The 14073-nt window shown below is 42.2% G+C and overlaps 1 protein-coding gene across 9 annotated transcripts in view; it reads right to left on the reverse strand.

The window, feature by feature from the left end:
• The window catches only part of SGMS1 (sphingomyelin synthase 1), a 290473-nt gene that overhangs the window by 204238 nt on the left and 72162 nt on the right, over positions 1-14073 (reverse strand). Inside the window, exon 3 of one of the 9 annotated variants that reach the window (XM_029245160.1) lies at positions 1127-1252. The exons of 7 other annotated variants lie outside the window; for them this stretch is intronic. The gene's annotated coding sequence lies outside the window, so the exon portion shown is untranslated. Of the gene's footprint in view, positions 1-1126; positions 1258-14073 lie in introns of all 9 variants that reach the window. One more of the 9 variants, XM_029245159.1, reaches the window with a different exon arrangement.

The following is a 14073-nucleotide window of genomic DNA, read 5'->3' on the forward strand; positions in this document are numbered from 1 at the left end:
TGTGTGTGTGTGTGTGTGTGTGTGTGTGTGTGTGTGTGTGTGTGTGTACTCTTTTAATCCTCACAACAACCCTTTAAAGTAAACACTATTTATTATCCCCAATTTATGGATGAGAAACTAAGGCACAGAGATAAGTAACTTGCTCCAGCTTTCACAGCTTGTAATTGATAGAGCTGGGATTCAATTCCAGGCTGTCCAATTTCAGAGTCTTGGGCTCTTAACCACTCGATATATTGCCTCCTCCGAGACTTGACCACTAAGAACTAGAGCAAGGACAGACTATGATAAGGGCCCAGCAGGAACATAAATAAAGTGCAGTGCTCATGAGTGAGCTGTGCTATCTTTACACCTAACACAGAGTACGAGTCCTTTAACTACAGAATGATGTGTTCAGGCACGTGATACCAACCCAGACCGAAAGCCATCCATGAAGCACTGGTGTCTGCCACCCTGAAGGGCCCTCTTCTCAGCGATCTAACACGTGCTAAAGGGAAAGGGGAGCGCTCGGAATCTGGGCTTAGAAGTCAGACATGCCTGGGTTTCAATCCCAAGTCCTCCAATACAGCCTTGAACAAATTACTTGATCTTTCTCTGTGCTTCAGTGTCTTCACTAAGGAGTAAATGAGATCATTTATACAAAGAACTTCATTCTAGTACTTGGCACTAAGGACTATATATGTAAAATAATATTAATTAATTAACTAATTAAGTACTGGTTTGCTTCAAGACTCAGTCCTAAGCCATATGGAAAAACCCCAAGTAGACAATACCAAGTTAATAGACCAAGAAGAATGCAATCTGTAGTATCTGAAATATACTGTGGATTCATTATGAATAAATATGAACTACTGTAACTTAAAAATATTATAAGCCTGTGTTTCTAAATGGTAGGGAATAAAAAAACCTTCCATTTTAAGAGATAAGAGAGGCTGCTGTATACTAAGGGCCGACTCTGTTCTTGGTCGCGCAACAGTCACTTCACAGATGTCACTGAGTCTTCAGAACCACTCAGAGGCTCGTCAAATGATCCAGATTTTACAGGTGAGGATTCTGAGCATCCCAGAGACTAAGTGATTGGGCTCCACAATAGGCAGCGGAGACTGTTGCTAAAAATTAGAAGACTCACCCGTGAGGCAAGCAGGAACGTAATCTTGGGATCAGGCAGTCACTCCACAGAGCATTTCTTTGGCACCCGCCGGACTTTCACTGGGCAACATTCCACGTAATCCAACTCTCATCCCCAAGGTGTGTTCTGTGCTTTAAAGAAGCCCAAATCACTGACAGGTTAGGATATGTCACCCATCAAAGTGACATACTACTACAGATCTCGTTCTATCACCCAATTTAGTCATAATGGCCTTGGGAACATTATCAGAGAGGCGTGATTTACAAACTGCTACGGCTCTCCAAAAGTGACTAAATTTCCACAAGAACAAATTGGGTTCTAGAGCTGGGACACTGTGAAAATGAACATCCACAGCACAGCACAAAGTATGTGTCCGGGTGAGACTAAAGAAGGAAAAAGTATATTGAAATATCCTTTTCTCATTTTGTTTATAGCAGAGGATCCTCATCACACATAGTCAAATCAGTGACTCCCGAACTTTCTTATTTGTGGTTTTCTATGTGTCAACTCGCCCACAAGAAAAAGAAGAAAGCAACAAGAAAGTTCCCTGTATAAACTCTAAGACTTGAGTCTGCTTCTAATACTTCCAGAATATGAACTCCATCCTTGACAGCAGAGTCCACATTTTGACCGCCACTGTATCCTCAGCACAACACACGGATGGGCATAACATAGGCCTTCAATAAATGTGGGTGATGTTCACGCCCAGAACAATACAAAAATGTAGGGGAAGGAATTCCCTGGCAGTCCAGGGGTTAGGACTCCACGCTTTCACTGCCAAGGGCCCAGGTTCAATCTCTGGTCGGGGAACATCGATCCCACAAACCAAACCGCAGCCAAAAAAAAAAAAAAAACATGTAGGGGAGAAAAGGTGAGAAGGGCTGCCCAAGGAAGGATCACTTAGCCCATTCAAGCAGGACTCAGCACCAAAATGCTGCTTGCAACTGAATAATTTTAAGAAATGTAGGATTTTAGGAGTTCAGATTTTCTGATTTTTTTTTTTTTTTTTGGAAGGAACACATATTAAACTTTGGGGGCAAAAAAATGCCTCCCAGCCCCTCTTAACTATTCAAAATACTTGCCAATATTTTGAAATACTTACTGGCCTAAAATATGCCTTCTAATCTGCTATTTCAGAAATATGAATCATATACGTGAAAAATTTACTGCTAGCACTGTGCTAGATATAGCCGACACAAAGAAGACCAAGACTGGGCCAACTAGAGTTTAATAGAGACACAGATTGTAAACAAATAATTACAATACCATACAATTAGAGCTTCTGGCAAAGCAAGTTGAGTGTGGAAGGGTGCAGAGGAGGGCAAGACTAAGCCTGCTGTGCATTTCAATCCCACATATGAGGAAGGATCTTTCTTTTCCCAAAGTCCTTTGCAATTTCCTTGTCCAATCCTCATTATTTTCTTTAAAGCAATAAAGCAGCACAACCCATCTACGTACTAAGTACTTTAAATAGTCATCATGCTCCTCAAACATCATCACACCCCCCATGAAAAACTGCACATTACTTTAATGTACGCTAGTTAAATAAGAAGTTTCTCAATTAATGACCAGCCACACCATAATACTGGTTGCTAAATACATACACAGCTTCAGTGTTTAAATAAGCTGTACCAGGATTTTCTGGCCCTAATCTTTCCTCCAAAATCCCTGGCCTTCTTATAGCCAATTAAAACTGTATGTAATTTTCTGTCCAAAAACCTTAAAGATATAAGCCAAATGAATTGTGTATCTAAAATCATCACACCATCATTAGCAGTTCATTTCATTAAATTATTTACATGCTACCCATCTGCAGGAAAGATTTGAGGCAACGTTCGATAAAAGACACATAGGCACTTGGAAGTCACAAATATAAAGTCACGAAATGAAAAAAGGTCATTTTCCAACCACAAGATAATGCTGTTGGTGTACTTGAACAGTAAAATTTCTACATTTCTAATAGGCAGAGCAAAAAGGGAAATGAGGCAGGCCACATAATTCTGATTAAAGGAAGAATAGAAAAAGGTCTTTCCCCCTAGGTACTGAGAAAGAGAATCATCTTTTTTTTTTTTTCCTTTTCCATTATGGTTTATTATAGGATATTAAATATAGTCCCCTGTGCTATAGAATAGGACCTTGTTGTTTATCCATTCTATATATAATAGTTTACATCTGCTAACCCCAAACTTCCAATCCATCCCTCCCCTACCCCCCCCCCCCCCAGGATCATCTTTTTTTTTAACAATGGCTTATATAATACATGCAGCAGCATTGTCATGTGGTTTCTTATATTTTTACTATGAGTATAATATTAACGTGTACCTCAGAGAAGGTACTCAGGGAGGCACTGACAATATAGAAATAAACACCCTTTCCTTCTATCAAGTTTAAAAGTCCTAAATAAGATGACTGAAAACACATTGGGCAGGAAGGTGTCACAGAGAAGTTGGTCCCCAAAACAAGATCTTCCAGGAAAAACCAATCCAAAATTTTTTCTAATACATCAGCACTAAATAAAAAGACCAAAAAAACCCTACGCTAATGAGGAAATGAGGATAAAGTGAAATGACTACTTTCCCCCATACAAGAAAGCATTTGGCATCATGTATCAAGACCCTTAAAAGTGTTCATACCATTTGACCCAGTTCCAGTTTGAACCTATCTTAAGGAAATAATTAGAAATGAGGATAAAATTTTATACATCAATGTTTATCATGTTTTTACTACTAAAATTCAAAATTACCTAATTGATCAACAACAGGGAAATGGTTTAAGAAATTGTGAGATATCCACATAACAGAATAGTATGCAGCCATTAAAAATTATATGCATGCAGAAATGCTTAAGATATAATATTAAATGAGGAAAACAGGATACAAAAATATCCTTCTAAGTATAATATAATATAAAAATATGTATATACAGGAAAGGAATAGGTTAAATACACCAAGTAAGTTGACAGAATAATGTTTTCATGCCTTTCTTATTTACCTTTATAACCACAGCAACTAGAACAGTTTCCAGGTCATGGGAGGCATGCAGACATTGCTGAATGAATCGTTTTCACCATTAAAAACAACAAATATCATTTTTTTAAATGTCCAGTCTTTTTTATTTGTGCCCTGGCTATTCATAAGAAACAGGTCAAACATTTGTTAAGAAGAGGTGCCTGTTTGGAGCACCACAGTGAAAATATCACTCATGGGGAGGGAGAGGTTTTGTCCCATCTGTCGGTAAAAAGACCACTTGGCAGGAATGATATTCATGCTCCTTTCCATCCCTTTAACAGTGTTGGGTGTGACTGAAGAGTTAGGTTCTTGGGAATTTGTATGAGTGTCCTTGTTATCTTTAATCTACACTCTGATGTTCAGCAAAAACTGACTTTCTAAGGTTCATTCCATCTACAAAATTAGAGTCTATGCTTTAAGTATTCTCAGCAGACAGAAAAGATAAAGGTTGCTGATCATGCCAGGATCATTTATCTTATTCACCCACATTTGTGACAGGAACCAAATCAGTGTAGAATTATTAAAGAAAGGAAGACGCATCTAAATGTTTAGTTTCTTATCTAAAATTGCCTTGTGGGTAATGTCTTCCACTTTGTTTTACTGGCACCTTGGAAGGGGAAAAAAAAAAAGTTTTAATTAAAAGTTTTATTTTTCAAGAATATTTTTCTCCTAATTCATTTTCCAGATGGATCTCATTTGACAAAAACAGGACAAATTCTTTGCTCCTCTGCTAAACTCAGAAAAGTTTAACTTTTTAATCCCCTGGGTCAAAACCCATGGTTGGCCCACTTCCTTTTACAGGAGCCACAGGAGGACGTGATTGAGCTTTGAGCCATGAAGGTGAGGGCTGCAGGGCCGGAGGAAGGGAGCCTGGTTCCATGATGTGCCTCAGAGAGGGGCTGGACCCCAGTCAACCGCCCAGAGGTCTGGTTTTGTTTGAGGTGCATCACCAACGCTCTCACGTCAAAAAAAAAAGACGCACTGTCCAGAGTTATCATTACTCGCACTTCTGTGGATTCTCCACGTGTATCACTGGCCACATCTTCACAAGATGAGCGTTCTCCTACTAAAGGGTCTATAGCGCGTCTTTTTTATCAGAAGCCTAAACAATTTTTACTGAAAATATCTCTTTTCTATACTCTCTCTCTATGTTGCTGGTCTCCCAAGTTTGGGGCCCTACAATGGAGTTTAAGAAATCAAAATCTTGGGCTTCCCTGGTGGTGTAGTGGTTGAGAGTCCGCCTGCCGATGCAGGGAACTCGGGTTCGTGCCCCGGTCCGGGAAGATCCCACATGCCGCGGAGCGGCTGGGCCCGTGAGCCACAGCCGCTGAGCCTGCGCATACGGAGCCTGTGCTCCGCAACGGGAGAGGCCACAGCAGTGAGAGACCGGCGTACCGAAAAAAAAAAAAAAAAAAAGAAATCAAAATCTTAACTCAGAGTTACCTCCCCAGACTTAAACAGTTGCTTATGTAAAAATTTTAAAAAAATTGTTTATGTGTCCCCGCCGCAGCAGAGTCCCAGCAGCCCGAGGAAGTGGCAGTGCCCCTGCAAGCATCAGCTCCCAGCCTCACTGCCCCTCTGGCTTTCCTGATACCTCAGGATCCCCAGGTCCTGAGGGGCATCAGCAGGAGTCATCCCTGGCTCACAAGCCCCTCTGCTCTCCAGACCTCCTCCCGCCAGCGTGGGAGAGCAGAGAGCTGCCAGACGTGGCAGCCAGGGACCCTTCCTCTGCAGAGTGGACTACCAGCCTGTCTCCCCTGTTCCTTCCAAGAGGAACTGGGTTGGAAATACTGTATGCCCATTGTTTTATTAATAAAACTTTGGGAGGAGGAGTAATATATACTCACCAAAGGGAAATTAGAAGAGAGGGGACAAGGCACTAACATTATTATGTATTTCTTGCCAACCTGTGTCATTTGAGATTTCAACGAAAGCAGAATCCTAGACTATGCAGATCGCCAACCTAGACAGACACCACTCAGTATTATGTGAACTTAGGCCTCACTTTACAGTGTTCCCAGAAGAGTGAGCAGACCCCACATGGGTGGAGAAGATTCTGTATTTCTCTGAGTGCCTTGTCCACAGTGTATACTCAAAGCTCTCAGCTCTAAACTCTAGCTAGAATGAAGGTCCTCTGAACAAAAGAGGATATAAGAATATCCATCTTCACCTAAATAGTTTTTTTAAATCCTCATGCGAAAAAAAAAAAATCTCCAGCTAACTAAATTTAGTAAACTCAGGGTTAACCCAAACCCAAAGGATGTCTTTAAGGCAAGACACCTGGAGCCTCAGTATACTAACTGCGAGATGCAAGTGGGGATGTAGGGGCTGCGGGACACGCTGACCTGTCTCCTTTCACAAGCCTATTTGTCCCGCCCCCTTTTATGTTTTCCCCCATGGAGCCTTCTCCTAAGAATAGTGTCCCACAGAGTATATTCTAAGAAATGCTGCTGCAAAGTATTTCCTTTAAATAAGACCTAAATTCTTAATGGGCTGACTCACTCATAGAGCTCTGTGGCCTCACCTCTGAGAACTGGAAGCCTACCACGGACTAGGCCTTTAGCTGGAAACCTTATAGCACCTGAGGCTCTCACATCCCTGATTCAGCCACTCCTGGGGCAAGGGAGCCAAGCCTAGGCTTAGTGGGTGTTCCCTAGTCACCCTAAGAGTGTATGATGTATGATGTGTATGATGATGTTTAGCAGGGAATTTCCCAGGCAGAGTTTCAAACCAGGCAAATGTAGTCATTATTAAAGTATTAGACTTAGTTTATCTATGTTCCTCTTAACTATACTGATATATCCCTTCTTTCTTCCCACTCTTTAATTCACCCCCAATCACATCTATTCCTCATAATCAGAACCCTCATTTCCTCTGTGCTAATGATCAACTAAATCCAGAATAAAATGTGAGGGACTACCAGCTTCTTAGAACTACCAGTAATGTTTGGATTTAAAAATAATTATATATTGAAATACTTGGATAACAGGTTGACAAAGCACCCTTTAATAATTTGATCATGTTTTTATTTACTGTATTAAACTTTTTAATTACAAAAATAATTACACATGTTCAAATTAAACATTTTAAGCACTTAAGCCCTAAGAAAGAATTCCAGGTACTTGGAATTCAACCACTTAAAGATACTCCAAGTGAACATTTTGATTAATGCCTTTTTCCCTCTATGTTTTTTCCCTCTATGTTTACATATTTCTTTATTGAAACATTAACCTTATATATTCTATTACAGCCTATTTTTCATACATTTTGTTCCATGTCAACATTTCTCCTCAATATCACTGTCATGGTTATAGAATATTCCATTGTATAGATGAATTATAACGTGTTCATCCAAGGCTCTTTGGGGGGCCATCTGGGTTGCTTCCAATGTTCAGTTTCAAACAATGCTCACTAATACTCAGAGCTGAATCTCTGAACAAAGCTCTACTCATTTGCTTAGAAATTACTCTTAGAAGTAGGCTCACTGAGTCAAAGGAAGAACACACTGTTTCTCAATTGGTCACAGGAGACTGTGAAGGGAAAAACCCCTCCTGTAGCTGCATTTCCCCAGTCTGTTCCTATTGTCTTTACTGTTAGTCTAATTATTATCCGGTTTTAAGATATTCAAATCCCATAGTCTATTGGACATCCTTAGGTCAACAAGCTTTCTGGCTTAACTCTTAGTCCTTTAAAATAAGATCTGATGTCACCCTCTCTTTTGTGTTCCTAAATTTTTATTCATCTGTCACTTCTCTGATATCTCTAACTGAATGACTGATATGAAGCGGCAACTTTTCCAGGACGCTTGTCTGATCCTTAGTTCAAAACTTTTTCCTCCCCACAGTAGCTTTCTGATCCACAGGCAAAATAACTCCAGAAGGTTTGGGAGCTCAGAACACGTCCCTCCAAATCTCGAACCCTCCTACTGATAAGAGCACTTGCCTGGGATGGTGTCTGTGATAAAAAAAATATTGGATTCCTTGTCCCCACCCCCCTCATGATGTAACAATTTACTTAGCATCTCCTGTTTATTATTTTTTTTAATTAATTAATTTAATTATTTTTGGCTGTGTTGGATCTTCATTACTGTGCAAGGGCTTTCTCTAGTTGCGGCGAGCGGGGGCCACTCTTCATCGCGGTGCGCGGGCCTCTCACTATCGCGGCCTCTCTTGTTGCGGAGCACAGGCTCCAGACGCGCAGGCTCGGTAGTTGTGGCTCACGGGCCTAGTTGCTCCGCGGCATGTGGGATCCTCCCAGACCAGGGCACGAACCCGTGTCCCCTGCATTGGCAGGCGGATTCTCAACCACTGCGCCACCAGGGAAGCCCTCTCCTGTTTATTTTTATGAGACCAAGGTGCCAGCGGGACAACGGATGGTGGTATTTTGTTCCATCAGAGTGTTTCCTGAGTGGAACAGTAGCAGCAGTTCAGGATTACTGTCTGGGTCATAACTCTTGTCCACAGTGTACCATTGGGAAGGGCGAAGCTGCAAAGCAGAATCCAAGAAGAGTGATGGCTCCACTGTCAGAGCACAACTGCCAGCCAGGAAGATGGCTGCAACCATTTGTTTATTTTCCCAGTAAGTAACTTAGCTCGTACCGCATCTATTAAGCCGTGCAGATTCATCAGATAATAAATGCTGGGTCTATTCTCAAGGAAGCACTGAACAAGATGCAGGCAAACCCAAAGAGCTCCAGTGTTTCTCGTGGCGGTGCATCAGCATTCTCGACAGGACAATCCTTCACTGTGTGCGACTGTCCCAAGGACCAAGGGGCGTTTAGCATCCACACCCTCGGGATGTTCAACGTTAATAATATAGACACCCCTCATCATTGTGACAACCACGAAAGTCCTTACAGGTTTCTAAATGCCAGGGCCGGGAGGGCGGGGCGGTGGGGAGGACACCATCACCCACTGAGAATCTGTTTCTTTTTGGTGGGACAGAATGAAGACTTAGCAAATGGCACAAAACAGTTATTAATCTGGATACGGAATTGTGCAAGCTCTAAGTACCATAAAGGGTCGAAGGAGATCAAGGAAGGCTAAAGGTGCAGAGCAAGAACTGGATAGGAACTGGAGATAGGAACTGGAGAGAGACAGCTATAACCTCTCCCATGGGTCCAGTCCAGGGTTAAAGTTTGTTGTGAAATGCTCTCTCACCAGCACACTGGACTGCCCCTCCTTTAAGCTGATCACACGATCTACTGCAAGTGAAGCACGTCCTACACACTCAGCAATGCCAACTTTAAAATGCTGTTATTGTTTCTGCCTTCCGATTAGGGCCAAGTTTTCTCCTTGCATCCTGGGCAGTCAGGGAGGGCAGGAAATAAGGGAGTCTTGCTGAAGGTAAAGGCCACTGCCAGCCTAACCCTGCTGGGCTGCTCCAGAGAACTAGACCAGAAGCACTGCCCCTTCACCGCAGGACTGGCCCTCACTAGGCACCAAGGGGACCAGAGCCTTGCCTGGTTCCTTTCTGCCCACATCAGCTGTGATCAAAGGACCATTGTGCCCAGGGGGCCAGTGTGTTTAAGCCTCTGGGAACAATGCCCTTGTTGATCTTTGGTGCTCTGGTTGAATAAGGTCATTGACTGGTTTCAACCTCGGCCACCATCAATATCTTCACCTTTTACTGGACAGCACCGGCAGCGGTATATTTTCTGATGTCACTGTTACGCTCAGGCAAGACTGAAGAGGTCAGTGAATGAGACATCTTTTATAGATCCTACTCAATATTTACTAATGCCACACTATATACTAGGTATTATATGGCTGTGGCGTTCAAACTTTTAGAGCTTATTTAAAATGCAGATTTCCAGGCCTCAGAAAGTCTGATCCAGTTAAGTTGTGGAGGCAGGAATGTGCCGCTTAACCAACCCCGGGTGCTCCTGATACAGGTGACCCATGGGGATACTTTATGAAACACTGCCACGCAATGACAGTAAACGAAATAAAAAACTAGCATCTTCGTGATGTTTTTTTTTTACACTCTATCTCCTTGAAATGTATTTTTCACTAGCGAAATAAAAACTTAACAAGAGATAACTTAATTCTGAAAGAAAATTAGAGTCCCTGTTGTAAAGGACTCATATACAGATATGGTAAGCTTGCAATTAAAACTTATATTTACATGCATTAAAAAATTACATTTTATTCTCCACATAAGTGCCTGATCACAAGATGAGTATTTGTTATACAAAGCACACTGAATGTAACTATACAACGTTTTATTTGGATACGCTTTACGAATCCTTCAGTGTTTCTTACTCTATCTTCATGAAAGCATATCTTACATTACCATCTGATTACTTGCATCAGACTGCACGCAAACTAAGGCACAACGAGTTTCCACAAATGTCTAGAGACAAGAACCTACACATCTGGAATGCTATGCCTTTTTCTGCTAGACTGGAAATGGCAGAGGTTTCATGCCACATACCAATTCAGAGGGACCAGCAGAGCAGAAACAGCTGCCTAGACAGCAACTAAGAAAGCCAGCCCAGGGGAAGGGAGTCGTAACAGAGGAGCAGTGTCGGGCTTCCCTGGTGGCGCAGTGGTTGAGAGTCCGCCTGCCGATGCAGGGGACGCGGGTTCGTGCCCCGGTCCGGGAAGATCCCACATGCCGCGGAGCGGCTGCGCCCGTGAGCCATGGCCGCTGAGCTTGCGCGTCCGGAGCCTGTGCTCCGCAACGGGAGAGGCCACAACAGTGAGAGGCCCGCGTACCGCAAACAAACAAACAAAAAACAGAGGAGCAGTGTCTGCCTCGAGCACAGGTGAGAAAAGGGGTGGCATCTGTGCACACACAGACCAGACATGCCACACCTCAGATTCAGAAGCACTTAACCTGTTTGTAAACACCACTACTTTCCTTCATTCAACAAATACGACTAAGTGCCTACTATATGCCAGACCCTACGCTAGGTACTAGGGATATACCAAGAGTGATAAATCTACCAATGGGATGGACATGATGCAAGAAGACTGTCTCGGGACTTCCCTGGTGGTCCAGTGGCTAAGACTCCGCGCTCCCAATGCAGGGGGCCGGGGTTCGATCCCTGGTCAGGGAACTGGATCCCACATGCCGCAACTAAAGATCTCGGTGCTGCAGTGAAGACCCGACGCAGCCAAATAAAGAAATAAATAAAAGAAGACGCTCTCTAACCTAAGGCTTTACCTGACAAAATGGTATTTTAAGGGGAGAACCAAAGAAAAAATAGAAGTCCACAAAATGTTAAGAAGTGGGGAGGAAAGTATAAGTGAATGCTATTTCTGAGGAACTGAAACCAAGCCAATCATAGCTGGACCACGGACAGGGAGAGGGGGAATGGGGAGGACCGGGGCAGGCCGGCAATAGCCAGGTCACGTGGGACTCCTGATTTCAACTGAAGATCATGGGCATCCTGGGAAAGCTGGGTGGGTGATGCCAGTTTGTTTCCCGGTTTTGTTTTGGGTTGGGTTTGGGGGGGGATGGGGGGGTAGCAGATTTTCATTTCAGAAAGAGGATGGGAAAGAATCCCAGTAAATGTAGAAGAGAGACTGCAGTCACCCAAGTGACCAGACCAGCAGGGTGGCAAAGAGTTGGGGAGAAGTTGGTGGATTTCAGATACTTTTTGGAGACAGAATCAACAGTGACTCGGTTTGGGAGAGAATATAGAGGATGAGAGAAAGGGAGAAGACCAAGATGCAGCTGTGATAAAAGTGCTTTGGACACATTCAACCAGAAACTCTACAAGGGAGCTGGACCAACCACGGTTGGAGATCTTAAGAGAGACTGAAGATTTGAATATATGGGGGTTGCAGGCACAGAAGAAGAAAAGACCAAAAGCATTGATTCCATATCTTCTGCTTTCCAATCCAGTTAAATTTTATAAGAGTTATGCTGCTACACCTGTAAAGACTTAATACAGCAAAACATTATCATATAAGTCTCTGATTTCCCAAATAACAGCACTTATTGCAATTTTTACCTCTTGTAGCAACTTAATTCAAGCAACAAGAAAACTCCTGCTATTGAAAATATTTCCTAAAGGTTTTGAACTTTCCTGCCTTGTAAAGTATGGCACATCAATATAATTTCATCTTTCTTTGGAGATTAAGTACCTTACATCCCCTAACGTCCTCACGAGGGGCATTAATTTGACCCTTCAGAGCTCTGCCTATACAGTGATCTTCAGCCCCTCCCAGAACTTCCCTCGGCTGTGGGAATGGGGACCACCTAGCTCCATCTGTCATACTCTAAGTGCACAGAGCTGTTGTAAGTTGCCAGACTTGGATTCAAGGCCAGGAGATGGGGCCAAGATCCTTGAAACTGTAATAGAGCCATCCACTCTTGGGAGGTTTTGGCAGGGGAAAAAGGCTTGTTTCATATTCAACCAAGAGAATCAGAGTACAGCCTTCGAAAGTCATGACTAGGACCAAACTGTCGGACTTATCCACCTAAAAAAAGGACTTTTATTCCTGGAGCTGACATTTTCTTGTCTGACAAAATACAAATCTCCTAGGACAAAGGCACTAAAACTGACAGTTATTTCACTTCAAGGAGAGTTTCTGATTCTTTCCTACAAACAGGTTTTAATAGGAAAAGTTCGAGATGTTGGCATCCAGGCGTGGAAAAGGCTGCATGTCTCACACCTTTGCCTAAAATCACCCTGGTGGGAACTGTTATTTTTTTCTTAATATCTTCCCGTTAGCCACCACCACTAACATCAGATTTTCAAGGCACAGCTTCGAAGTTCCAGCAACCAAATTAGACCTTGTGGGAAAGAAAGCTGAAGACAACCACACCCTACAACTTCCACTTTTCATTCTTCAAAGACTTGCACTTCATCCAAGACAGGGGTATAAACAAAATTTTCCGGGTTCTGTGTGTCTAAAATGGCTGGAAGTACATTTAATCTTCCCCTTAAAATTATTTTTATAAATTCACAAAGATCCGATGCACATATGTATTTACAAATCACTGTTCTGAACTGCTGCTACTCATTTAATTCTTAGACATCTGTTTAAGAAAAGACTACGAGACACATGAAAGACTAAGAAAAGAGAAGAGAAACTAGAATTTCTATAATCTCAACAATCTGGGCTAGAGCAAGAAATAGGCATATTTGTCCATAAAAAATAAAGGTCAAAAGAGTGAGGAATTATAAATGACACGAGTCAAAGTAAAATGGTTAAAAACCAAAAACATTGTTTTAAGGGCCATAAAGAAAAGTTTGTGAGAAAGCAGAAAAGCTATATACATTTAATATAGATATAAAACTATATATGTATATTATGTATAACACATATATTATATGTACATATTCCATATATTATACATAAAATATAAAATGCTAGCTATCTATAAATTATATATATCACAATGATGTATATTATGCAGAAAGCCCCAATTCTTCATTGTTAATTGGTTTTTATTTTTCAGCAACCATTCAAGCAAGTTTTGGAGGTTTGGGTTGTTGCAATGTAATGCCAATGGCGAAAAAAGAAAAAGGAAAGTTTTTTCTAATCTCCCAGTTTTTACTGTTTTTAACATGCAACTTCCCTGCTTTTCAGACCAAAGGCAATGCCAGCAGTGTCTAGACTCGAACCCATTTCCCCCACCCACACACAGTGTCTACAGGACACAAGTGACATTAGGCATCCACATCTGATCTGCTACAATTCAGATAGCACAGGAGAGTTACGTTAGCACCCAAACTATCTTGGAGACCAAGTGTTGACTTTCTGCAGAGCAGTGAATGTTTCAAGACAAACAGATTTTCCATTACAACATGCAGCTGTAAAAACTGACTCTCAGCAGGGCTGGCAACCTGACTTAGGAGTGACTCTAAAATCAGAGGCTGATTTTCATATCACTTGGAATCCGGGGCGGGAAGGATGCACCGGGAGGAAGGGAGACCGAAGACATGAGACAGTGTGCTCCAGCACGTCTGCACAGCAGGCC

Source organism: Monodon monoceros, unplaced genomic scaffold, assembly GCF_005190385.1.
Source record: "Monodon monoceros isolate NGI ecotype Baffin Bay Population unplaced genomic scaffold, NGI_Narwhal_1 Super_Scaffold_4, whole genome shotgun sequence".
NCBI lineage: Eukaryota > Metazoa > Chordata > Mammalia > Artiodactyla > Monodontidae > Monodon > Monodon monoceros.